At 38.4% G+C, this 25,756-nt stretch overlaps 1 pseudogene; it reads left to right on the forward strand.

Moving 5' to 3' along the window:
- The window catches only part of LOC141424245 (cytochrome P450 3A41-like), a 70,533-nt pseudogene extending 45,610 nt beyond the window's left edge, over positions 1-24,923 (forward strand).
- The last annotated feature ends 833 nt before the right edge of the window (positions 24,924-25,756 follow it).

The following is a 25,756-nucleotide window of genomic DNA, read 5'->3' on the forward strand; positions in this document are numbered from 1 at the left end:
CCTTGGCTATTCGTGGCCTCTTATGTTTCCATATAAATTTGAAGGTAGATTTTTCAATCTCTTTGATGAATATCATTGGGATTTTGATGGGAATTGCATTAAACATGTCGATTGCTTTGGGAATATAGACATTTTTTACTATGTTGATTCTACCAATCCATGAGCATGGGAGATCTCTCCACTTTCTATAGTCTTCCTCAATCTCTTTCTTCAGAAGTTTATAGTTTTCCTTGTAGACGTCATTCACATCCTTTAAGTTTACACCTGGGTGTTGATTTTTTTGAGGCTATTTTAAATGGTATTGTTTTCATATATTCTTTCTCAGTTTGTTCATTATTAGTGTATAGAAATGCTAATGATTTTTCTATGTTGATTTTATATCCTGCTACCTTGCTATAGCTATTGATGATATCTAAGAGCTTTTGAGTAGAGTTTTTTAGGTCTCTAAGTTATAGGATCATATTGTCTGCAAATAGGGATATTTTGACAGTTTCTTTACCTATTTGTATTCCTTTTATTCCTTCTTCTTGCCTAATTGCTCTGGCTAGGAATTCAAGTACTATGTTGAATAAGAGTGGAGATAGTGGGCATCCTTGTCTCATTCCTGATTTTAGAAGGAAAGGTTTCAGTTTTTCACCACTAAATATAATGCTGGCTGTAGATTTGTCATATATAGCTTTTATAATGTTGAGGTATTTTCCTTCTATTCCTAGTTTTCTTAGAGCTTTTATCATGAAATGGTGTTGGATCTTATCAAAGACTTTTTCTGCATCTATTGAGATGATCAAGTGGTTTTTGTCTTTGCTTCTGTTAATGTGGTTTATTACTTTTATTGATTTTCGTATGTTGAACCACCCCTGCATTCCTGGGATGAAGCCTACTTGGTCGTGGTGAATGATCTTTTTGATGTGTTGTCGAATTCTGTTTGCCATTATTTTATTGAGGATTTTTGCATCAATGTTCATTAAAGACATTGGCCTGTAGCTCTCTTTTTTGCAGGTGTCTTTGCCTGGTTTTGGGATAAGTATAACACTGGCTTCATAAAATATGTTAGGCAGTTTTCCTTCCCTTTCTATTTTGTGGAACAGTTTAAGGAGGATTGGTGTCAGTTCTTCTTTAAAGGTCTGATAGAATTCAGCAGAGAATCCATCAGGTCCTGGACTTTTATTTTTGGGGAGACTCTTGATTGCTGCTTCAATTTCATTTTGTGTTATAGATCTATTCAGGTGATTAATTTCCTCTTGGTTCAGTTTTGGATGCTCATAAATATCTAGAAACCTGTCCATTTCTTCAAGATTTTCAAATTTGTTTGAATATAGTTTCTCAAAGTTGTCTCTGATGATTTTCTGGACTTTCATGGTGTTTGTTTTTATCTCCACTTTTGCAGTCCTGATTTTATTAATTAGGGCTTTTTCTTTCCTCATTTTAGTCAGGTTTGCCAGGGTCTATCGATCTTGTTTTTTTCTTTTCAAAGAACCAACTTTTTGTTTCATTAATTTTTGTATGGCTTTTTTGGTTTCTATTTCATTGATTTCATCTCTTATTTTTAATTTGTTTTAGGATTTGCTTGTCCTTGTTTTTCTAGGAGTTTGAGATGTATCATTAGGTCATTGATTTGGGATCTTTCAGTCTTTTTAATATATGCACTCATGGCAATAAACTTTCCTCTCAGGAGAGCCTTTGCTGTGTCCCATAGGTTCTGGTAGTTTGTGTTTTAGTTTTCATTGACTTCCATGAACCTTTTAATTTCCTCTTTTGTTTCATTAATGACCCATTTTTCATTAAGCAATGAGTTATTCAGTTTCCAGCTATTTGCATGTTTTTTGGCTTTATTTTCTTGTTGAGTTCTAGTTTTATTGTTATTTCCTTTTGGTCTATTTCCTCTTTTATTAGTATAGAATGTCCTTCTTTATCTTATTTAATCAATGTGGGTTTGAAGTTTACTTTGTCCAAGATAAGTATTGGTACTCCTGCCTGTTTTCGGGGACCATTGGCTTGGTAAATCTTCTTCCAGCCTTTCATCCTAAGCCTATGCTTATTTCTATCGATGAGGTGGGTTTCCTATAAGCAACAAATTGTTGAATCTTCCTTTTTAATCCAGTTTGTCAGATGGTGCCTTTTGATGGGGAAATTAAGTCCATTAACATTAAGTGTTAGTACTGATAGGTATGTGGTGATTCCTGTCATTTAGTTGTCTTAGTTGTTTGAAGGTTTGATTGTGTATACCTAAGTTGAGGTTACTCTCTACTTTCTTGCTTTTTCTATTCCTGTAGTTTGGTACTGTCTGCCCTTTCATCGTTATGTTGGGTTTCACTTTCTGTGTGCAGAATCCCTTGAAGAATCTTTTGTATAGTTGGCTTTGTGGTCATATATTGTTTTAGTTTCTGGTTATCATGGAAGACTTTTATTGCTCCATCTATTTTGAATGATAGTTTTTCTGGGTAGAGTATCCTGGGGTTGAAGTTATTTTCATTCAGTGCCTGGAAGACCTCACCCCAAGCTCTTCTTTCTTTTAATGTTTTTGTTGAGAAATCTGCTGTGATTTTGATGGGTTTACCTTTGTATGTTATTTGTTTTCTCTCTTACAGCCTTCAAAAATCTTTCTCTAGTCTCTGTACTTGTTGTTTTAATGATAATATGCCATGGGGTGGTTCTATTTTTATCAGGTCTGTTTGGTGTTCTGTAGGGTTTTTCACCTGTATGGGCATAGATTTCTCTAGATTTGGGAAATTTTCTGTTATTATTTTGTAATAGGAAAATACAGAGCAAATTTATTGCCAATAATTGCATTTGATTTTCAATAAGAATAATCCTTTGACATATGATAATACTGATTGAGTTCTTTATTGATTTATCCTGGAATGTGCACTCAAAGGAGGCCAAAGTAAGGGATTTGCATGATTCTATGCCAAATGCCAAGGTGGAGATGACACTTGACTTCAGTCTCTAGGTGCTGTACCCAGGGCCCTTCTGCTGGCTGCAGTGCTGACCCCACCTCCTCTCCCAGCATATAGAAATTGCTGGCTGGTCTCACTAAATCATAGCTGGGCACTAAGAGGATCTCTGCAGGCAAATGCCCTTAAAGACAGAAGACTCACCAGAAAGGAAACCTCAGAGTACAGAATTGTTGGAGAGTGGACATGGATCTGATCCCCAACTTCTCCATGGAGACCTGGTTGTTCCTGGCTAGCAACCTGGTGCTCCTCTGTCTGTGAGTAACCATTCAGGCTCCTCCTCCTCCCCTCTGTATCCTTGGAGTGGGATACAGGAGTGTTGATGCTACTCAGGGCCCAATTTCCCTTATCTTTGTGAAAGATCAAATAGATAATGGAAGGGAAGTTGATATTAACACTAATGTTCCTGTTAATTTTGTGAGGATCCCTTGAATTTGAGCCCCTGTATCCTTATTCATTTCATTTTATGACACTTCATAAGATTTACTGGGTATGTACTGAATATTGGAATCCATATTGCTTTAATGCCTCACCTCAAGAGAAGAAGAAAGAAGGTATTAATTCAACTGAGAGGCACATATTATTTTACACTGCATATACATCTGCTGCTATCAACAGGAAGATGCCTGACCTTTGGTAGCCCACCTCCTCTATGGCAGCTCAAAGCATTCTTGAAGCACCTTGACCATTTTTACATGCCAATCTTTTCAACCATATTTTCCCAATTTGCTTCTATGGGGCCAACTTTGTGAAACCATCAGCAGAAAACTTAAAGTTGATGCTGGTAATTTCTTTCCTCAGGTTATCTTCATTCCCTATCCTGGCGTCTGTCAATCACACTGGAGAGGGAAGATTTGCTAGATCCAGAAACCTCTTCTGTGTAGTTCAGTTATGACACATCAATGATAAGACGCAGACATCTTATCAAGGGAGGACCAGCATCAGTGAGTTTTTCCTTAAAAGGAGTTGAAGCACAGTGGCAATAAACTGACTGTTTTGCTACTGACACTCTTGATCAATTTGAACATGGCTGTCACTGTGCTTACCAGGTGAGTATCACTAGTTGGAGACCCAGACTCCTGAGGAGGGGAATGGCCTGGAAATTAAGTCTTAGTCTTTCATTTCTTGTACAGTGAACTTCAAGAAACTTATGGGAACTCAGCCTTCATTATAGCTCAAGACAACCTGACAGTAGAGAGTAAGGTGTTTCTGAAACTTATTCAAATTTCTCTGAGGCCAATGGAGTTCATGACCAGAGATGTCATTTCTAAAGAACTAAGAACAGTGTCACTGTACTCAGGTTGTTCAGGGAAAACAGATTTAAGAAGGGTTGGGTCCTACAACAGGGACATGGCTAAGAAGAAAGGAAAAACATAAAATATCTCCAACCAAATGTAAGAACAACTTTACTACAGACTTTCAAGGACCCCACATCACGGAGTAGATGAATTTATGTAAAATCTTGTCATTTGCACAGAAAAATAATATTTCTGCCTTCCTTCCTAAAATCAGAATCCCCATTTCATAGAAAAATCAGTTTTCTAAATGAACATAACAATTTAAACGCCTTTGGAAATTTTCAGCTTGACTCTTTAGGAGCAATCAAATTTGGGGATGTTTAGCAACTATGTCTGGGAGCATAAAAACTCCAGTGACTTTCCTCTAATTACTGTGAATTTTTGATCATCTCTCAGAAGAGTTGAAAAAAAAGATGGTGTGTGAATGTCATCATTGCTGTTGGAGTTTTTGTTGCTACTTATTTTCCTCCATGTTATCTCCCTGGTCTGACTGTTCTAGTTCCTGAGTCAGTGACTAGTGAGCCTCAATATATATGTATATTGATAATCCCTACAAACTGGCTTTCTCATATTTAGAGATATGGGACCTATTCACATGGATTTTTTAAGAAGGTGGGAATTCCTGGCCTGAAACCTGTGCCTTTTGTGGGGACTATTCTTGTTTACAGTCAGGTGAGTGCTCTTTGGGCTCCCTCTTTTGCTTTCTATGAAAACAAAACTGGATTGTTTTTTAAAATTTTTATTATGATAGATTCGTCGTATGGGGAGATTCATTGTGACAATTCCTAATAGGCTTACATTGTATCTTGGTCAGACTACCCCTTCATCTCCCCACCTTGGCTCCCTCCCTGTCCCACTTGAAGCAATTTTAAGAGGTTTCATTGCTGCATTTTGTATGTGAGTCCATCAACCATATTTACCTTAATCTCCTTCATTCTCCCTCCCTCCAGTACCCTCCCCCACTGTACCCATTGTACAGTCCTGTCAACACTGGATTATTTCCATCAGAAAAATGCTATTCTTGGGAACAAGATTTGAGGTTTCAATATTTCTAAAACTATACATAGGCCTCACCCAGAGCATGGCCACGTGTTTCCATAAGGCTTTGTTGTCAACTGTGTAGAACCTCAACTTTGTCTGATTTGAAAAGCCCAGATTTCAGACACATTACAGCTTGATATTCAGACTTTGTGACCACCAAAAGAGTATTTGATTTTTTCTCAGTGCAAATTCAAGGAAGGTGAGGAATGCATGAAGGATTTCTCAAGTACCAGTTCATCAACCTTGTTGGTATTACCAGAATTTTTCTTCCTACTGAGAAGCTCTGAAAAATTGGTTTATTGGATGCCTACATATTTTTACCTTTTGGGAATTTGCATGCATATGAATTCTTTCAGGTACTCCTAATCACCTATAGTTGTTTTCTTGGTTCTACACCAACTTTTACTACCAATGGCATCTTTTAGGTGCTTGAGAGATATAGCAAGAAATTTCTAGATTACATCTTTCCCTTGAAAGGTGACATTCTATGATGAGACATATAGCCAGTAGGAATGTCTGAGACAGTTTGGTCCATCCATTGACTTCAGATATTGGACCACAAAGAATTTTGTTTTTCTAAACAAAGGCAGATTCATATGAAACCACTAGAGAAATGATGGTTTAAGAACATTAGTTAAAATTCAGCTTACCTGAATGTATGAAATAGTGTCACACAGATTCTGAATTCTGGCTGAGTCCTTCTGGCTAACTGATCTGATGCAAGGGCCAGGGCCTGGACCCCAGATAGAAGTTCATGAGCTTACAATGTGAAGGGCAGCAGCAGAGCCCATGTGCAGGCAGGCTTCTCCCAAAGACTCTATGTTATCATTTTGATCATAATTTGTGCAATTAGATGCTTACCGTAGGGCCTGAAAACTAACTGTTAACCTAATGACTGCCTAAGAACTCCATGTATTTTTCTATTTGAGAAAGCAGTGATTTCCTTTTTATTTTCCCAAGATTAACACTTTAATAGCTGCCCATGTAGAAAATCTACATTTCTAGGACTTTCTTTTGCATCATTATAACTCACAGCTGTGAGTTTGTGACAGGAAGTTTCATTTTTGAGCCTCAGCATTGAGAATTAAGAAGAAATATTAATTTGTTGTGATCCATATGTGGAGGTGACACACACCCATCTTTCCACATTGCGCACAAAACTGGAAGGCAAAGTTGACTTTTCTTCCCTCACTCTGTCACTCGACGTTTCTGAGACTTACATCAAGCTGATAAAAGAGGCCAATGCTGTCCTTAAATTCCAATTCCACCAGAATTCTAGAGAGAGCTCATGAAAAAAATGCAACTGATGCTGAGCCAGGATGAAAGAGCATCTGTTGCCTTTGGAGACTCAACTCAGCTCAGCTTTGGTTCCCTCTTGTGCACAGACTCTGTTAAAGCAAGGCTAAATCAATGGCCCCTTTCTTGAGTTCCTCAGGGAGAGTCACTTATTCCACCCTGGTCCTCTTGAAGCATGCTGCCCACACGTCTGTTTTCATCCACAATACATTCAAGCTGGTGTAGTTTGTCTGCTATGGGCCCCTGTCTCTCTGAGAATGAGCTTCTGAGTTCACAGGTGAGTAAAACTCAACTTACTGTCCCTGTCACCCTCAGCACAAGGACAGTTGGATAATGACATCTGATAAACAGCTCATGAGTGAGTATTATGGGACCACAGACCCATCAGTTGATCCCACAGGTAGTTCTGACAGTATGTGGTTCTGTGCCAGTCTTGCCCTGGCATGTAAATGACCTCATGCTCCTTGCTGCATGTGTAACAGAAGAATAGGAAAGAAATACAAGTGTTAATTCTCCATGTCTTTCTCTCCTCAGCATCTTTGGGGCCTAAAGCATGGATGTGACCACTGGCGTCTCATTTGGAGTGAACGTCAATTCCCTCAACAACCCAGAAGACTCCTTTGAGGATAAAATCAGGAAGTCCCTAAACTTCCAGTTTTTCCATCCAGTGATTCTTTCATTAGGAAAGTAGACTGTTTTATCTCTCCCCTCCTTCCATCTCTCCCAAATAGCAGCATTGTTGATATATACCTTCAAATGCTATATAACTCACTTACTTGAGCTGCATAATTTGATAGCTTTTTACTACATTCAAATACATGTACATAAATCATCATTGTCTATTGTAGAACACTTTTATCAACTGAGAAAGCTTGACCCTGTCTTATCAATCCTTACCTCCTTTCCCTAAGCTAATAAATTCAATTTTTCTTTCTGCAGATTTGTCTATTTTGGACATTTTGTATAAATGAAATCATATCATGTATGGTCTTTGTGGCTGGATTCTTTCATTTAGAATTATGTTGTCAACTGAAACATATACACTTATTTCATAATTTTTTGACAAAAATAATGTCTATTGTATAGACATAACATTTTATTTATCCATTCATCAATTGGTGGTCATTGATGTAATTTTCACCTTTGGGCTAGTGTGATATAATGCTGTTATGAATATTAGCATGCAAGAAGGTGTTCAAGCCTCTGTCTTCTAGGTTTGTGTGTGTATGCTCAGCAGTCACATTGTGAGTTATAGAGTAATTCTATGTTTAACTTCTTAAGGAATTGACAAAATGTTCTCCTCAAAAGCTATAGCACTTTATATTCCTGCTAGGAATTCATGAGGGTTCTAATTTCTTCTTGTCCCCTCAAAGACTTGGTTTTTCCATAATTTTGTTTATCCCATCCTAGTGGGTGGGAAGCTGTCTACCACTGTGGTTTTGATCTGATGTCCCTAGTGCTAATGCTATTTAACAATGTAGGTGATTTTAATATCTTCTTGACTTAAATGTTTCTTCTAGTTCTTTCTTCCTATATAGCTGTGGGTTTGATTTCTTTTTATAATTGAATTTTAAGATTTCTTTATATATTCTACATACAATTGCTTTGTCAGGTATATGACTTGCAAGCATCACTCCTATTTTGTAGGTCCCTCTTCACTTTTTTGATTGTGTTTGTTTAAGTACCAAATGTTTAATTCTGATGACATACAAATTATGTATTTCCGTTTTATTCCATGTGCTTTGTTGAACTCTAAAAATACATAGCCAAGCCTGAGATCATGAAAACTTGCTCCCTTGGCTTTTCTTCTAAGAGTTCTGTGGCCTTAGCTTTTACATATAGAGCTCTGACCCATGTTGAGTTAGGATTAATAGACAGTGTGCCGTAAGGGCCACACTTGGTTCTTTTGCATGTAGGCTAGCCAGTTATTTCAGCATATCTATTTTAAAGCTATTGTCCCCATTCAGTGGTCCTGTGCCTTTCTCAAAATTCACTGTGGGTCATAGACACATGAGTTTATTCCACTGATCTTTTCATGTAGGGTAACAGGCCCTTGCTCAGCCAGGCAAAGTTCACAGAAGGAATGGCTCAACCTTGACTTTTACCATATGATTGTTTCAGAAAGCTGAAATGCTCCATGTAAACTTTTGCACTTTCATTAAGGGTTTTTTTTGTTTTCCTCGTTGTTTTATTTCCATTTCTTTCTCAAATATATGACACATTAAATAGCTCCAGTTTTCCAAGTGATTCGGTAACATTTTTTCAAAACCATGCAAAACAGAAAAAAAGAAGAACTGTCAATGCTAAGGAAAAGGTAAAATGTGGCAAAGAATAATTTCCATTTTAGAAAAATTTATTGTCACAGGTTAAACTCTAATTAGAGTGGGATTTCATCACGACATTTCCACATGTACATTTAATATACTTTGAGCATCTTCACCCCCTCTATTATTCTTATCCCCCATCCATGTCTCCCCCTTATCCCTTCTCCTTCCACCTTCCAGAAATCCCCCGTTTTACTTTCATGACCTTTGTTTCTAGATTTTTTGATGACATGTGACATTCTCCAATGCAGACAGGTAAGTGCCTGGTGGAGTTTGGTCTATGTTAAATGTGACCCTCTCTGGGTATGGGATTGAGCCTTGTATTGAGACTGCAGCTTTGCCTCAAGGGCCTGGAAACCATGCAAGAATAGCTACATGCCAGGGAGCTAGTATGGGTACCCAAGGTCTCACGGAAGATTGTGCAGTGTTCTGGCACTGTGGAAGATTTGATGATAGTGTTGCAAAACATGCTGAAGAGAGCTCAGAAACATAAGAAAATTAATCTATGGGGCCACTGATTAAGAAGTAGGCAGAGACCAAAAAAGACTGAAGTCCACACTTCTTTCTGATGAAGCAGATTATAGGAGAAAGAGCCCATATCTATGGTCCAGGAGTCTGTGTTCAGGAGCCCGAGAAACTCAGGATCAGGGACAAGAAAGACCAACAGCTGTTGGACACAATACCTGGTTTCCTGTCAGGGAAACATTCCCTTCTGCAAGGTTTGTAGGTGGATGGTTTGCTCACCAGTGATTCAGGCATACCAGCCAGACTTCTGGAGCTAAAGAACCTATGGTCTCATCAGGGTTAAAGGCTGCACTCCTGATTCACTTCTAAACTAACAATTGACTGTGTCTCTTTGGAATTTCTCTTTCTGATTCCAGCACCAAGTGAGTTTTCTTCAGCTTATGATTAATACCCAGAATTCCGAAGATGTGGAGTCCAAAAAAAGTAACCAAGGATGCTTTGTTACCAATAGATGGGGGAGTTCAGAGACAGGGTTGCTCCAGAAATTTGCAGGAGGTTTTCTAGGCAGAGGAGACTTTCAGACACATTGTGGAAAGACACACACTGGGGTATTATATACGACAGGCAGAGGAACTTTCTAGAAGCACACAGCCATAAATGTATTGAAAGTCTGAAGGGCTCCCATGATTACCCATCTCATGCCTAGGAGACTTCAGTGGTTGTGGATCACCTGCATCAGAACAAATGCTAACTCTCAGCCTCATGGGACTTACTGAGTCAGAACCTCTGTCTGGAAATTTTCATGGAGTCATTCAGAAGGATCCCTGTCCAAACAGTGAGAATGTGGTGTCCACTAGCTTAATCTAAAGATCTATTTTTCCTTCCACAATCAATTAATAGGTTTTTGGGTAACCTTTCTGACTATTATCTATTACCTATCTATCTTTCTTTAAAGAATCCCTATTCATGCTTGCTAGGCAGGCTGTCTACCCATTGAGTGATTTCTCCAGCCCTGAACATTTTAGATGAGATCAGGCGCATTCAGGATGGTATGGACATAGACAGCACTGAACTTTTTAACTGCCCTGTACTTCTTCATCATTTTACCCAATAGAAATATCATCCACAGATGGTTTTATCATCCACTCTTACTATGATGGTTGCAAAAATGATGACTTTCCAATTCCATCATTTCTTCTGTACATGAATCAGTACACAGTATAAGGGGTCACTCAACCCTTACCTATTTGTTTACATTTAGTATATCACTTATTGTTTTATATAAGCATGAGTGTACATTTTCCCAAATTACTCTTTTTTTCTACAATTTTTCATTTTGCATTTCATACTCTCTCAGTTTTGTCCATTGGAAGCTCTGTTTTGTGACCACTTGCCTCTTTCTTTCATAAAGTTTTAATGGATAAGATAGGCTTTATTTTTAGAGATGTTTTCAATTCAAAGCCCCAATAAGGGGAAAGTATTGGTATTTGCCATATCCTCCTGCCGTAAGTTACACACAAACTCCCCCATGTTAACATCCTCCATGCTAGTGGTGTGTGTTTTATAATTGTTGAACTTACACTGAGACATTACTATCACCAGTGTCCATGTTTACATCAAGTTCCATCCTGAATTTGAACATTCCATGTGCTGTGAAAAATGTTTAATGACGTACATCTTCCTTCACTGTCAAAAGATCCAGAGTGCTCTGTGCTCTTTCCAGCTATCATTTTCTGATTAATGACTTCCTGGAAGATATTTCAGGTTTTTCTTGTGTTTCCCTAGACAGTACTGGAATCAGAAGTTCCTTCAAGGAGATGTTTCTTTTTAAGGAAAAAAAGATAGCAAAACACCAAAATCTCTTGCCTAGTATGATTGTGCTTATTATTTGTTTTGGTCTATTTGCTTTGAGTAGAGAAAACTAAGGAAACGAAATATATTCAAAAAAATGAGAAATATGAATAATGTTAAATCTATGTGCAGAAATCTAAACAAGCTGGTCTCCCCTCTTCCTTATTCTACTGCTTCTTTTTCATCTTCTTCTTCTACTTCTTCCTGTTCTCTCTCTCTCTCTCTCTCTCTCTCTCTCTCTCTCTCTCTCTCTCTCTCTCTCTCTCTCTCTCTCTCTCTCTCCCTCCCTTCCCCACTCAACTCCCTCTCATAATACTATTTTCTGATCATGGAATGAACACAAGAAGATGATATTCAGGCCAGTACTGAGTAATCACTGCTACTTTCACTCACTCACCATTCTCAGGCGCAGCTAAATTTGCTGTTTCGTGGACCACACTTTGAGTCACAGGAGTTCCTGTGATGCTCAATATTGTTCTCTTAAATTTCCTCAGAATTTTTTTATTTTTAGATGAAAGATTCATTAATTTTCCATAAAATGAATATTTGGCATTACAAAAGTCCTGAAGAATTTTCCAATTGTACTTTTGCTGGAATAATTCAAATTTTTTCTGAGAGACAAAGCAACCTTATATTTTACCTATAGCTAAAGTACTTGTATGATTATCTAAATTGCATGATAATACTATGAATCTTAGCCAGAAATAATAGTTTTGTCTGGTGGTGGAAGGATGAGAGGGTAAAGAGTAAGTGGGCCAGAATAGTGTAGACCTTGAGGAAAACCAGACATTTAAATCAATTTTACTTTTTCTAACTGTGTTAGATAGACATCAGAGTGAAACTCAGTCATAGTGTGAACTTGGAGTGCTTTTCTGTGTTTCTCCCTATGTGTCTGGGAGCTTCATTTGAAAATATACTCATCTTAAACATCAGTGAAGTTCTACATTGACCTGCTATATCTGAAAACTTTTCCCTCCTTTTAGCTCTCTCTGATGAGGAGATAGTAGCCCAATCCTTGTCTTCATTTTTGCTGGCTCTGAGACAATTAGCAGCACTCTCTCCTTCATTTTGCATGCATTTGTCACTCACTCTGACGTCCAGAAGAAACTGCAATGGGAGATTGATGCAACTTTGCCCAATAAGGTGAGTGGATGGTACCTGGAAAGGGAGGGAGAGTTAAACTCATAATGAGAATGCTTCCACTTCCTTTGCTATTAGAATAAGCATGTGTTCCTTCAGCAGCAATATTTATTCATTTATTGCTGATCTAGAGACAACAATAAAGGGAAACCAAGTAAATGAATTCTATTCACAGAAAAACTTAAACCTTGGTAACACAGTGCTGGTTTTAATAGATCTATTGTTTATCACCAAAATAATATGACATGAAAACTTCCACAGAACATCAGTGGCACGTAAGTACAACTATTAATCATTGATGTGTCTGGATTATACCTAGCTGTGCAGGTGTTGCTGGCAGTGCTATGGCCTGCTGTCTGCTAGCTAGTTGACCATGGCTCACCTGCACAGGTTGATTCAGCTCTGACCACACATCCTTACACTCAATCATAGAGCTAGAAGAAGACAAGGAATAGCTAGTGTGTCCAACTCCTGAGCCTCTCCAATGTCACACAAAATGATAGCCACCTATTACAACCAGACTTCCTTCACATCTCTGTTCAAATTGGGAACCTGGGGGTTATGAAGGGATTTGGCCTCTGGGGCTGGTGTGGTTTGTTTGTCAAAGAGCTGGACACAAAACATCTTCTGCAGACATCATGCTCAAACCATGAAGCAACAACCAACATAGACAAGTCCATTATCAAAGGATGGGAGACAAACTCTTAGAAAAACAAGAACAAGCAAATCCCAAAACAAATAGAAGGAGAGAAATAATAAAAATAAGAGCTGAAATCAATGAAATAGAAACCAAAAAAAAAACATACAAACAATTAATGAAGCAAAAGGTTGGTTCTTTGAAAAAATAAACAAGGTTTACAGACCCCTGACAAACCTGACTAAAATAAGGAAAAGAAAAACCCAAATTAGTAGAATCAGGAATGTAAAAGGGGAGATAACAACAAACACCGTGGAAGTCCAGGAATCATCAGAGACTACTTTGAGAACCTATATTCAAATAAATTTGAAACTCTTAAAGATATGGACAGATTTCCAGATACATATGATCATCCAAAACTGAACCAAGAAGATATTAATCACATGAATAGATCTATAACACAAAATGAAATTGAAGCAGCAATCAAGAGTCTCCCCAAAAAGAAAAGTCCAGGACCTGATGGATTCTCTGCTGAATTCTATCAGACCTTTAAAGAAGAACTGACACCAACCCTTCTTAAATTGTTCCTCGAAATAGAAAGGGAGGGAAAATCACCTAACACATTTTATGAAGCCAGTATTACAAACCAGGCAAAGACATCTCAAAAAAGGAGAACTATAGGCCAATCTCCTTAATGAACATTGATCCAAATATCCTCAATAAAATAATGGCAAGTGGAATCAAACAACACATCAAAAAGATCATTCACCATGACCAAGTAGTCTTCATCCCAGGAATGTAGGGGTGGTTCAACATACACAAATCAATAAATGTAATAAACCACATTAACAGAAGCAAAGACAAAAACCACTTGATCATCTCAATAGATGCAGAAAAAGCCTTTGATAAGATCCAACATCATTTCATGATAAAAGCTCTAAGAAAACTAGGAATAGAAGGAAAGTACTTCAACGTTATAAAAGCTACATGTGACAAACCTACAGCCAGCATTATACTTAATGAAGAAAAACTGAAACCATTCCCTCAAAAATCAGGAATGAGACAAGGATGCCCACTATCTCCACTCCTATTCTACATAGTACTTGAATTCCTAGCCAGAGCAATTAGGCAAGAAGAAGGAATAAAAGGAATACAAATAGGTAAAGAAACTGTCAAAATATCCCTATTTGCAGGTGATATGATCCTATATCTTAAAGACCCAAAAAACTCTACTCAAAAGCTCCTAGAGGATTCCAAGATGGCAGCTAGAGGGAGGAAGCAGAAAGCGAGCCTCCTATAGTGAAATCTTGGAGAGACGCTGGAGACACACTTTGCAGGCATAATCACTGAGAAAAGGCATAATTTGACCCCTCCACACCTCCACCCGGCACAGAGAATCTCCACCTCATGTTAAACAGAGAAACGAAGAGGGCCCCCGGGGCCGCCAGTGGCTGGCGCCCATACAGCTTGGGAAGACGTGGACAAGGTGAGCTTCGCGGTACTGCGGTTCTTCCACAGACAAGCCTGGGCCAGAGCAGCATGGCCCCCTGGACAGACTGACCTCCACCTGGGGAAGAAAAGAAGAGAAACTGAGTAATAAGCAGTAAGAACAATTAAGACACACTGGAAAGTGGGTGGGGTGCCCTGAGCACTGAAGATTGGGGGAAGGGAATCCTTCCTGGGACTGTAAATAAACAAGCCGGGCGGGCCGGAGAGACGCTGGCGGGAGCGGGGCACGCACCCAGCAACCAGGAGTGGGAAAGCTTGTGAGAGGAGGGAAGACCCACTTCCCACGTGAACTGTAAACAAACATGGAGGCCGGCAGGAGCAGCAGCACCGCCCAGTAAGCAGGAGCAGGAAAGCTTGTGAAAGTGGCAGTGGGAGGAAAACTGCACAGGAGAGGGGGGAAGACCCACCTCCCACATGAACTGTAAATAAACACGCAGGCCTGACAACGCAGGGGCAGTGTCACCTTTCCCAGTGCTTGGAAAGGGGAAAGCCTGTAGCAGAGGCTCCCGCACAGGAGAACTCTGAGCAAACAAAGCCTGTGGGACCAGGTGAGTGCTAAGTTCACCCCAGAGACCTGCATAAATAACGCCGCCAGCTACAGCAGGCTGAGAGCAGCAGGCAGGCAAGCCACAGTTGCAGATACCACTCTCAGAACTGTCTCCAGACTCTTTTTTTTTCTTTTGCTCCCTACCTTTGATGAGAGAACAACCGAATTACACCTGCAAGCCGAAAAACTTACTGAAACTGTATTGCATTTGAACCTGGGACACTTGGTGGGGCTTTTTTTTTTTTTGGTGTCTGTGTGTGAGTGTGTAGTTTTGTTCTACTTTATGCATCCCCTTTGATGAGACAACTACAGAACAACATCTGAGGCACCAACTCCAGGACTGGAGACTGAGACGGACACCCATATTATTAAGACTTAAACTGCATTGCATATAAACTTGGAAGTTTTTTGTTTTTGTTTTTTGGGTTTTTTTTAATTTTCTATTTTCCATTTTATTTTAACTCATTTTTACATATAGATATTTCTTTCATATACTTAGTTTTTATTTTTTTATCTTTGATTTTCAATCCTCTCTCTGTCTCTCTAATGTATGTTCAGCTTACTGTCGATTAGTACACTAACACTCCCTGTTTATACCTTTGAAATTTTCTAGTCTGATACCTCGTTCTGCTTTCTCCCTCTTGTCTGTATATTTCTTTTCCCCTTTTCTTTAACTTCTTGCTTTCCATCTCAGCTCACCCTTCCATTCTAAATATTACCATTGTTATTATTACAAGCTAGAAAATACTTTATTGCACACAGTACAGGGACAGTAACAACACCAAAGACAATGATGGGAAGACAGAAAAAAACAGGGAAACCAGTTTCCCCACAGCAAAATATTAGCACAGGAACCAGAGGGGAATGAAGAGAATAGAAACTCAGATCCAGACTCCAACAAAATGAAGATAAACTATGCCAAAGGACCCAATGAAGCCCACAAGAATAATTTAAAAGAAGACACACTACAAGTAATCAATGAGAATTTTATAGAGAAGATACTGGATAGGGTCAACCAAAATGTACAGGAGACACTTAAGAAATTCCAAGACAACAAAAATAGAGAATTTGAAAAAGCAAAACAAGAAATAAAGGAAACCATAGAAGCACTGTATAAACACCAAAGTGAAAGAGAGGACATAACGAATAAACAGATAAATGAACTCAGGACAAAAATAGACAACACTAAAGAGGAAAACAGCCAGGATATGGAAAACCTCAGAAAAAAGAACGAAACAGAACTGCAAAACAAAACGGAAGGCCAATCCAGCAGAATAGAACAAACAGAAGACAGAATCTCAGAACTTGAAGATGAAAGGGTAATTAAAGGAAAAACAGAAGAACTATTAATTAAACAACTCAAGACCTGTGAAAAGAAAATGCAAGAACTCACCGACTCCATCAAAAGACCAAACTTGAGAATCATGGGCATCGAAGAAGGAGAAGAGGTGCAAACGAAGGGAATGCATAATATATTCAACAAAATAATAACGGAAAATTTCCCAAATCTAGAGAAAGATATTCCCATACACATGCAAGAGGCCTCCAGGACACCAAACAGACCAGATCAAAATAGAACTACTCCACGACATATCATCATTAAAACAGCAAGTTCAGAAACTAAGGAAAGAATATTGAAGGCTGTAAGAGAGAAAAAACAAGTAACATACAAAGGTAAACCCATCAAAGTCACAGCAGACTTCTCAACAGAAACTTTAAAAGCAAGAAGAGCATGGGGTGAGATCTTCCGGGCACTGAATGAAAATAACTTCAACCCCAGGATACTCTACCCAGCAAAGCTATCATTCAAAATAGATGGAGCAATAAAAGTCTTCCATGATAAGCAGAAACTAAAACAATATGTGACCACAAAGCCACCATTACAAAAGATTCTGCAAGGGATTCTGCACACAGAAAGTGACTCCCAACTTAACCATGAAAAGGCAGGCAGCACCAAACCACAGGAAAAGAAAAAGCAAGACAGTAGAGAGTAACATCAAGTTAGGTACACACAATCAAACCTTCAAACAACTAAGACAACTAAATGGCAGGAATCATCACATACCTATCAGTACTAACGCTTAATGTTAATGGACTTAATTGACCCATCAAAAGACACCATTTGACAAAATGGATTAAAAAAGAAGATCCAACAATTTGTTGCTTACAGTAGACCCATCTCACTGACAGAAATAAGCATATGCTTAGGATGAAAGGCTGGAAGAAGATTTACCAAGCCAATGGCCCCCAAAAACAGGCAGGAGTAGCAATACTTATCTCTGACAAAGTAGACTTCAAACCTACATTGATCAAACGAGATAAAGAAGGACATTCCATACTAATAAAAGGGCAAATAGACCAAAAGGAAATAATAATCATCAATCTGTATGCACCCAATGTCAGCGCACCCAATTTCATCAAACATACCCTGAAAGACCTAAAAGCATATATAAACGCCAACACAGTGGTTGTGGGAGACTTTAACACTCCATTATCATCAATAGATAGGTCATCCAAACAAAAACTCAATAAAGAAATCCAAGATCTAAAATATGCAATAGATCAAGTGGACCTAGTAGATGTCTACAGAACATTTCATCCAACCTCTACACAATATACATTCTTCTCAGCAGCCCATGGAACCTTCTCCAAAATAGATCATCTCCTAGGGCACAAAGCAAGCCTCAGCAAATATAAGAAAATAGAAATAATACTGTGCATACTATCTGACCACAATGCAGTAAAAGTAGAACTCAACAACAAAAGTAAAGACAAAAAACATGCAAACAGCTGGAAACCAAATAACTCATTACTTAATGAAGAATGGATCATTGATGAAATAAAAGAGGAAATTAAAAAGTTCCTGGAAGTCAATGAAAATGAAAACACAACCTACCGGTACCTATGGGACACAGCTAAGGCAGTCCTGAGAGGAAAGTTTATAGCCATGAGTGCATATATTAAAAAGATTGAAAGATCCCAAATCAATGATCTAATGATACATCTCAAACTCCTAGAAAAACAAGAACAAGCAAATCCCAAAACAAATAGAAGGAGAGAAATAATAAAAATAAGAGCTAAAATCAACTAAATAGAAACCAAAAAAACCATACAAAGAATTAATGAAACAAAAAGTTGGTTCTTTGAAAAAATAAAAAGATCAATAGACCTCTGGCAAACCAGACTAAAATGAGGAGAGAAAAAACCCAAATTAGTAGAATTAGGAATGCAAAAGGGGAGATAACAACAAACACCATGGAAGTCCAGGAAATCATCAGAGACTACTTTGAGAACCTATATTCAAATAAATTTGAAAATCTAAAAGAAATGGACAGATTTCTAGATACATATGATCATCCAAAACTGAATCAAGAGGAAATTAATCACCTGAATAGATCTATAACACAAAATGAAATTGAAACAGCAATCAAGAGTCTCCCCAAAAAGAAAAGTCCAGGACATGATGGATTCTCTGCTGAATTCTATCAGACCTTTAAAGAAGAACTGACACCGACCCTCCTTAAACTGTTCCATGAAATAGAAAGGGAAGGAAAACTGCCAAACACATTTTATGAAGCCAGTATTACGCTTATCCCAAAACCAGGCAAAGACACCTCTAAAAAGGAGAACTATAGGCCAATCTCCTTAAATGAACATTGATGCAAAAATCCTCAACAAAATAATGGCAAACAGAATTCAGCAATACAACAAAAAGATTATTCACCACGACCAGGTAGGCTTCATCCCAGGGATGCAGGGGTGGTTCAACATACAAAAAGCAAAAAATGTAATAAACCAAATTAACAGAAGCAAAGACAAAAACCACTTGATCATCTCAATAGATGCAGAAAAAGCCTTTGATAAGATCCAACATCATTTCATGATAAAAGGTCTAAGAAAACTAGGAATAGAAGGAAAGTTCCTCAACATTATAAAAGCTATATATGACAAACCTACAGCCAGCATTATACTTAATGGAGAAAAACTGAAACCATTCCCTCTAAAATCAGGAATGAGACAAGGATGCCCACTATCTCCACTCCTATTCAACATAGTACTGGAATTCCTAGCCAGAGCAATTAGGCAAGAAGAAGGAATAAAAGGAATAGAAATAGGTAAAGAAACTGTCAAAATATCCCTATTTGGACAACATGATCCTATACCTTAAAGACCCAAAAAACTCTACTCAGAAGCTTCTAGACATCATCAATAGCTATAGCAAGGTAGCAGGATATAAAATCAACATAGAAGAATCATTAGCATTTCTATACACTAACAATGAGCAAACTGAAAAAGAATGTATGAAAACAATTCCATTTACAATAGCCTGAAAAAAAAATCAAATACCTAGGTGTAAACCTAAAAAAGATGTGAAAGACCTCTACAAGGAAAACTATACACTTCTGAAGAAAGAGATTGAGGAAGACTATAGAAAGTGGAGAGATCTCCCATGCTCATGGATTGGTAGAATCAACATAGTAAAAATGTCGATACTCTCAAAAGTAATCGACATGTTTAATGCAATTCCCATCAAAATTCCTATGACATTCATTAAGGAGATTGAAAAATCTACTGTTAAATTTATATGGAAACACAAAAGGCCATGAATATCCAAGGAAACACTTAGTCAAAAGAACAATGCTGGAAGGATCACGATACCCAACTTCAAACTATATTACAAAGCAATAACAATAAAAACAGCATGGTACTGGCACAAAAACAGACATGAAGACCAGTGGAACAGCCTCTTCAACAAAAACTGCTGGGAAAACTGGTTAGCAGTCTGCAAAAAACTGAAACTAGATCCATGTATATCACCCTATACCAAGATTAACTCAAAATGGATCAAGGATCTTAATATCAGACCCCAAACTCTTAAGTTGATACAGGAAAGTGTAGGAAATACTCTGGAGTTAGTAGGTATAGGTAAGAACTTTCTCAATGAAACGCCAGCAGCACAGCAACTAAGAGATAGCATAGATAAATGGGACCTCATAAAGCTAAAAAGCTTCTGCTCATCAAAAGAAATGGTCTCTAAACTGAAGAGAACACCCACAGAGTGGGAGAAAATATTTGCCAACTATACATCAGACAAAGGACTGATAACCAGAATATACAGGGAACTTAAAAAACTAAATTCTCCCAAAACTAATGAATCAATAAAGAAATGGGCATGTGAACTAAACAGAACTTTCTCTAAAGAAGAAATTCAAATGGCCAGAAAACACATGAAAAAATGCTCACCATCTCTAGCAATGAAGGAAATGCAAATTAAAACCACGCTAAGATGCCACCTCACCCCTGTTAGAATAGCCATCATCAGCAACACCACCAACAACAGGTGTTGGCGAGGATGCGGGGAAAAAGGAACCCTCTTACACTGTTGGTGGGAATGTAGACTAGTACAACCACTCTGGAAACAAATTTGGAGGCTACTTAAAAAGCTAGACATCGATCTACCATTTGATCCAGCAATACCACTCTTGGGGATATACCCAAAAGACTGTGACACAGGTTACTCCAGAGGCACCTGCACACCCATGTTTATTGCGGCACTATTCACAATAGCCAAGTTATGGAAACAGCCAAGATGCCCCACCACTGACGAATGGATTAAGAAAATGTGGTATCTATACACAATGGAATTTTATGCAGCCATGAAGAAGAACGAAATATTATCATTCGCTGGTAAATGGATGGAATTGGAGAACATCATTCTGAGTGAGGTTAGCCTGGCCCAAAAGACCAAAAATCGTATGTTCTCCCTCATATGTGGACATTAGATCAAGGGTAAACACAACAAGGGGATTGGACTATGAGCACATGATAAAAGCAAGAGCACACAAGGGAGGGGTGAGGATAGGTAAGACACCTAAAAAATTCGCTAGCGTTTGTTGCCCTTAACGCAGAGAAACTAAAGCAGATACCTTAAAAGCAACTGAGGCCAATAGGAAAAGGGGAACAGGTACTAGAGAAAAGGTTAGTTCAAGAAGAATTAACCTAGAAGGTAACACCCACGCACAGGAAATCAATGTGAGTCAATGCCCTGTATAGCTATCCTTATCTCAACCAGCAAAAACCCTTGTTCCTTCCTATTATTGCTTATACTCTCTCTACAACAAAATTAAAGATAAGGGCAAAGTAGTTTCTGCTAGGTAGCGAGGGTGTAGAGGGGAAGAGGGAGGGGGAGTGTGGTAAGGGAAGGGGTGGGGGAAGGGGGGAGAAATGACCCAAACATTGTATGTACATACGAATAAAAAAAAGGGTTGGATAGAGTGTGGGTTCCTGTTCTCACTGGAACTTTCACTGGAACTGAAACTGCTTGCCTTGGTAGAATTCTCTCATAAACTTTCATCATAAAAGGATAGTAAGGTACTACTCTACCAAATTCAGTGTTTAATTTCAAATATGCAAACATTATATATGTATGTATGTATATACACACATTCACATATCACATAATCCTCAAGTTGCAAAAAAGTTTTCAACTGCCAAGCCTATTGAAACATTTAGGGATTTTGTTCTATTTCCTTGTCCTCTCTAGTGAGATATGAATGATGTCAGCATATTTTGCTTGAATGTAATTATCATAATACATTACTCACATAATAAAGAAAAGAAGCACATAGCAAGGCTGAGGATTTTGTGCTCTGAATAGGGGATCATCCCATTCTCATGCTACATATCTCAGTGGGCCATGAGTAAGTCAAAGGACATGATAGTTATTATTTTTAAATAATTTTTAGTGGTACTTGGGGTTGATCCCCCAGGCATTGCACTTCTAGCCACACCTCCTGCCCAACTTGACAGTTACTACAATGTGTTCCAAAAGTTCAGGTTCTTTGTTAATTGCAGATAAACTTTGGAGCTACTAATAGTGTAATCATACTGTTAATTCCAAATCTCAATTGAAAAACTCTGTTTCTCTTTTCCCAGGCACCTGCAACCCATAATGACCTGGTTGAGATGTAATATCTTGACATGGTCGTGAGTTAAACGCTCAGATTGTATCCAATTGCTAACAGAGTTGAGAGAGTCTGTAAGAAAGATGTTGAAGCCAATGCAGTGTTTATTCCCAAAGGAACAGTGGTAATGGTACCAACCTGTCCTCTTCACCATGACCCAAAGTACTGGCCAGAACCTGAGGAGTTCTGCTCAGAAAGGTACAGGGATGTTGGGAAGGCAAATCTACCTACCCTGAACCAGGATGGATCAAGCTTGCTATGATGTCTTTTACTGGAGGTGACATACATGTGATTTTGCATTCTTTGGCATCTATATCTTTTGATTTTAGAACTTTTTAATTACAAAGTAATAATTGTTGTTGAACCTGCATAAACATAATCCTGAAAAAAATAGACATGTCGTTATGCATAGTCCCCAAACCTTAATCTGATCTCTACTAATATGGTGAAATATGTCCTCATACACATCTCTCTATGAATATATAGGTGTTTAAAAACTACTACAGTACTTCATGTTACTTGCATTTTGAACTACTGCTGATAAAGTAAACTATCAACTGTCCCCTAGCATATATATGTCAAATATGTATTTCATGAGTATTCCACACATATTACTTGGTGAATATGCTCTAGCAAAATTCACTTAAGTATGGTCCAATTTGGGTGTGTCACCTTCCTATTTCTTTCAACTGCAATGAACTCTGAATTTGCCACCAGCCATAGGAAACTTTTCCACTTTCCATTTGATTGAAAAGTGGTTCTCATATCCTCCAGTGTGATTATGAAAGTGCAGGCTGAGAGCCTGAGTAGTCCTTCTCCCTTATTCAAGCAGCCTCATTGGAGGCAGAAGGAAACACAAGTTCTCCTGCCTTGTCCATGGCTGCCATTCTGAGACTACTTCCTCTAACTCTGTGTAGTTGGTGACTCTTTGAAAACCAAGTCATCTGCTTTTGAAACATCTGAGACAGACTTCCTTGAAGCTAGCTTTAGCATTCTCCTTAGGGATGAAGACTCAAGGTCAGGCTTTAGACACTGTTTCAGGCTGGAAATGGTTTGTGTTTTCCCATTATTTTATCATTAAGCAGAATAAAGAATGAGTTCTTAGGACAATCGATGGTGAACAAGAAAGTCTGAAATCTAGACTTTTGTTAGATCCAACTATGCATTTCTTGATGTTACCTTTTTAGTCATGGTTCATATAGTTCAAATATTGTATATGGTGGAGGAGTCAATCAGCATTGACTAATGGATCTCTTTTCTTGTCATTCTCAGCACTTCTAACTTTATAATCATTAACTTAGAGACTACTCACTGTACTTGTCTTTGATGAGATCAATCATTCAGACAGACAATAAGAGCTTACTGTGTGTCAGAGATGGGACCAGGCAGTGCAAAATCTATATGTTAAAATTATTGAGAAAATCTGATCTGTACTGAAGTATAATCTACATCACAAATCTATGCAATATTCTTAATGGTCCTTTCCTACCCCAATAACCATCACTCACCTCCACCACCCCACCCACACATCACAACTACCCCAGGACTCCCTGGTTGTTTTATATACATCATGTGTAAATATTTCAGATTGTACTCCAAAGTAAAAGAAAACTTTCAAAACACAATTATATTGCCACTATCACTTTCTCTGCATTCATCCAGTCAAACAATGAGAAATCAAATTTGAAAACAACATTGATCTACACTTTCAGAAATTACTGAAGAAATTCAGTGATGATAAAGCAGTTGAGAATATCCTATACCCTTATAAGTTATCTGACTTTTGCCACTCTATGGGGGAAAGAGGTCTCACTTTTCCATCAGTTAGTCTACTTCCTGTATGACTTTCAGAGTGGGACTCCATCACCATCCTCAATGAAATTTTAGGGTTTAAGGATAAATTTTATCTCAATCAGCATTTTCCTCCTCCCTTTTCAATAAGACTTAATGTTCTTATATTGTAAGGGGAGCATAAAGGACTTTAGCCTACAGTGCTCAGAGTGAAATAAGTACAGCCTGGCCTCAAGTGACCAGCCCATAAAAATACCTGGTGTAATCCTGGTTGAAGTTTTAGCTCTGTGGTTTTGATGTTTTATTAATGTGCTTTCATTTACTATTGTGGAACCCAGGTTCAGCAAGAAGAACAAGGAGAGCATTGATCCTTACACATATACGCCCTTTACAGTAGGACCCCAAAACTGAATTGGAATGAGATTTCCTCAGAGTACATGAAACTCGCTCTCATCAGAGTGCTACAGGTGAGACAGAAAACTCACAGCATAAGTGATGTTTTATTGGGAGTTTATTTAAAACTAAAGAGTCTATATACAAAAAGAAAATTCTTATTCACCTTTTAATAATTTATTCTATTCTCTTTGTCAAATGATCTGTTTGGAGCCAGTTAAGAGCTCTAAGGGCCTGTAGTCTGGACCTGCAAACCTCTGTCTCATGTAGAGTCAATGCAGATCAGCATGACATAACTGTGTGTGCTCTCTTAGAAATTCATGAAGGTTTAGATCATTTTTCAGGGTAGCTGGTGATGGGAAAGTGTTGTGAGCAATCATGAGGTGCAATGATCACCTTGCCATGATTTATGAATGGTGACCTTCACTGATCACTCACAAGTTCCCTCAGGACAGTGTTTCTCAGCCACTAGCTGCATACTGAGGAACTTCAACAGCTCACAACACTTTGGTCATCCCAGATATTCTAAGAGAATTCACCCAGAGTGTGGCTTTCAAAGCTCGGCATGGATTCCCATGCTCCACCACCATGCGTGATCACGGGTTCAGAGTATGACTTTGATATAAAAGCATTTGAGGACATCCTGTCTACCTTAGCTCACATTGCAGGATATCTGCTCCTGAATAAGTGGACTCTGAGTTTCTCATACTAAGTCCATATATCTTCTTCCCTCTGCCTTCATTCTGTTCTTTTCCCTTAAGTTCATTCTAGCTGGCAAGATGGCTCAGTGGTAGAGCACTTGCCTAGCAAGCATGAGGCCCTGAGTTCAAACTCCAGTATCACCAAAGACAAAACCTGTGTACCTGATTTTGAGATGAAAGAGTGGGTCAAGAGGTAGAGCTCCTGCTTAGTAACCATGAGGCCTGAGTTCAAACCCCATTCCAGCAAAACAAAGTTCATCTCAACCCAATCCAAGGAGTCTTCCCCATGTTCTCCAAGGCCCACATATTAATCTGCTGGAGTATTGGTCCCTGCAGGCTGCTGTCATCACGTATGTTAAGGCTTCATCATTAAACCAGCCAATTTGGTTCTGTCTGTTTTGTCTGTTTGAAAATACTCCCCTCCTTTCTAATTATCCTCATTTTCTTGCTTCCACAGACTCCCATTTGTGCCTGGTAGTTAACTTGTGCATTTTAAGACTTCAGTAAATGTTTAAGGAGGGGTTTTCAGTTGGTTTGGAGTTCACAGGTGTAAAGTTGAAGCTATTAAAATGAAGCAATGACTGATAAAGTTAATTCCAAGGTGCATGTATTTAATATGTAGCTCTCCCTGCCAGTAAACTTTCCATATGGAAGAAGAGAATTTAAGGCCCCTTTTCATCTGTTCTGTAAATCTGTACACTAAAGGGTCTTCATTTTCAGAACAGGCAAAACTATAGACCATTTGATGCAATTTTTTGGTGACACCAGGGTTTGAACTCTGGCTTTCATGCTTGCAAAGTAGGCACTCTACCACTGAGCCACACCTCTAGTCCACTCTGGACCA

Source organism: Castor canadensis, chromosome 6, assembly GCF_047511655.1.
Source record: "Castor canadensis chromosome 6, mCasCan1.hap1v2, whole genome shotgun sequence".
NCBI classification, from domain to species: domain Eukaryota; kingdom Metazoa; phylum Chordata; class Mammalia; order Rodentia; family Castoridae; genus Castor; species Castor canadensis.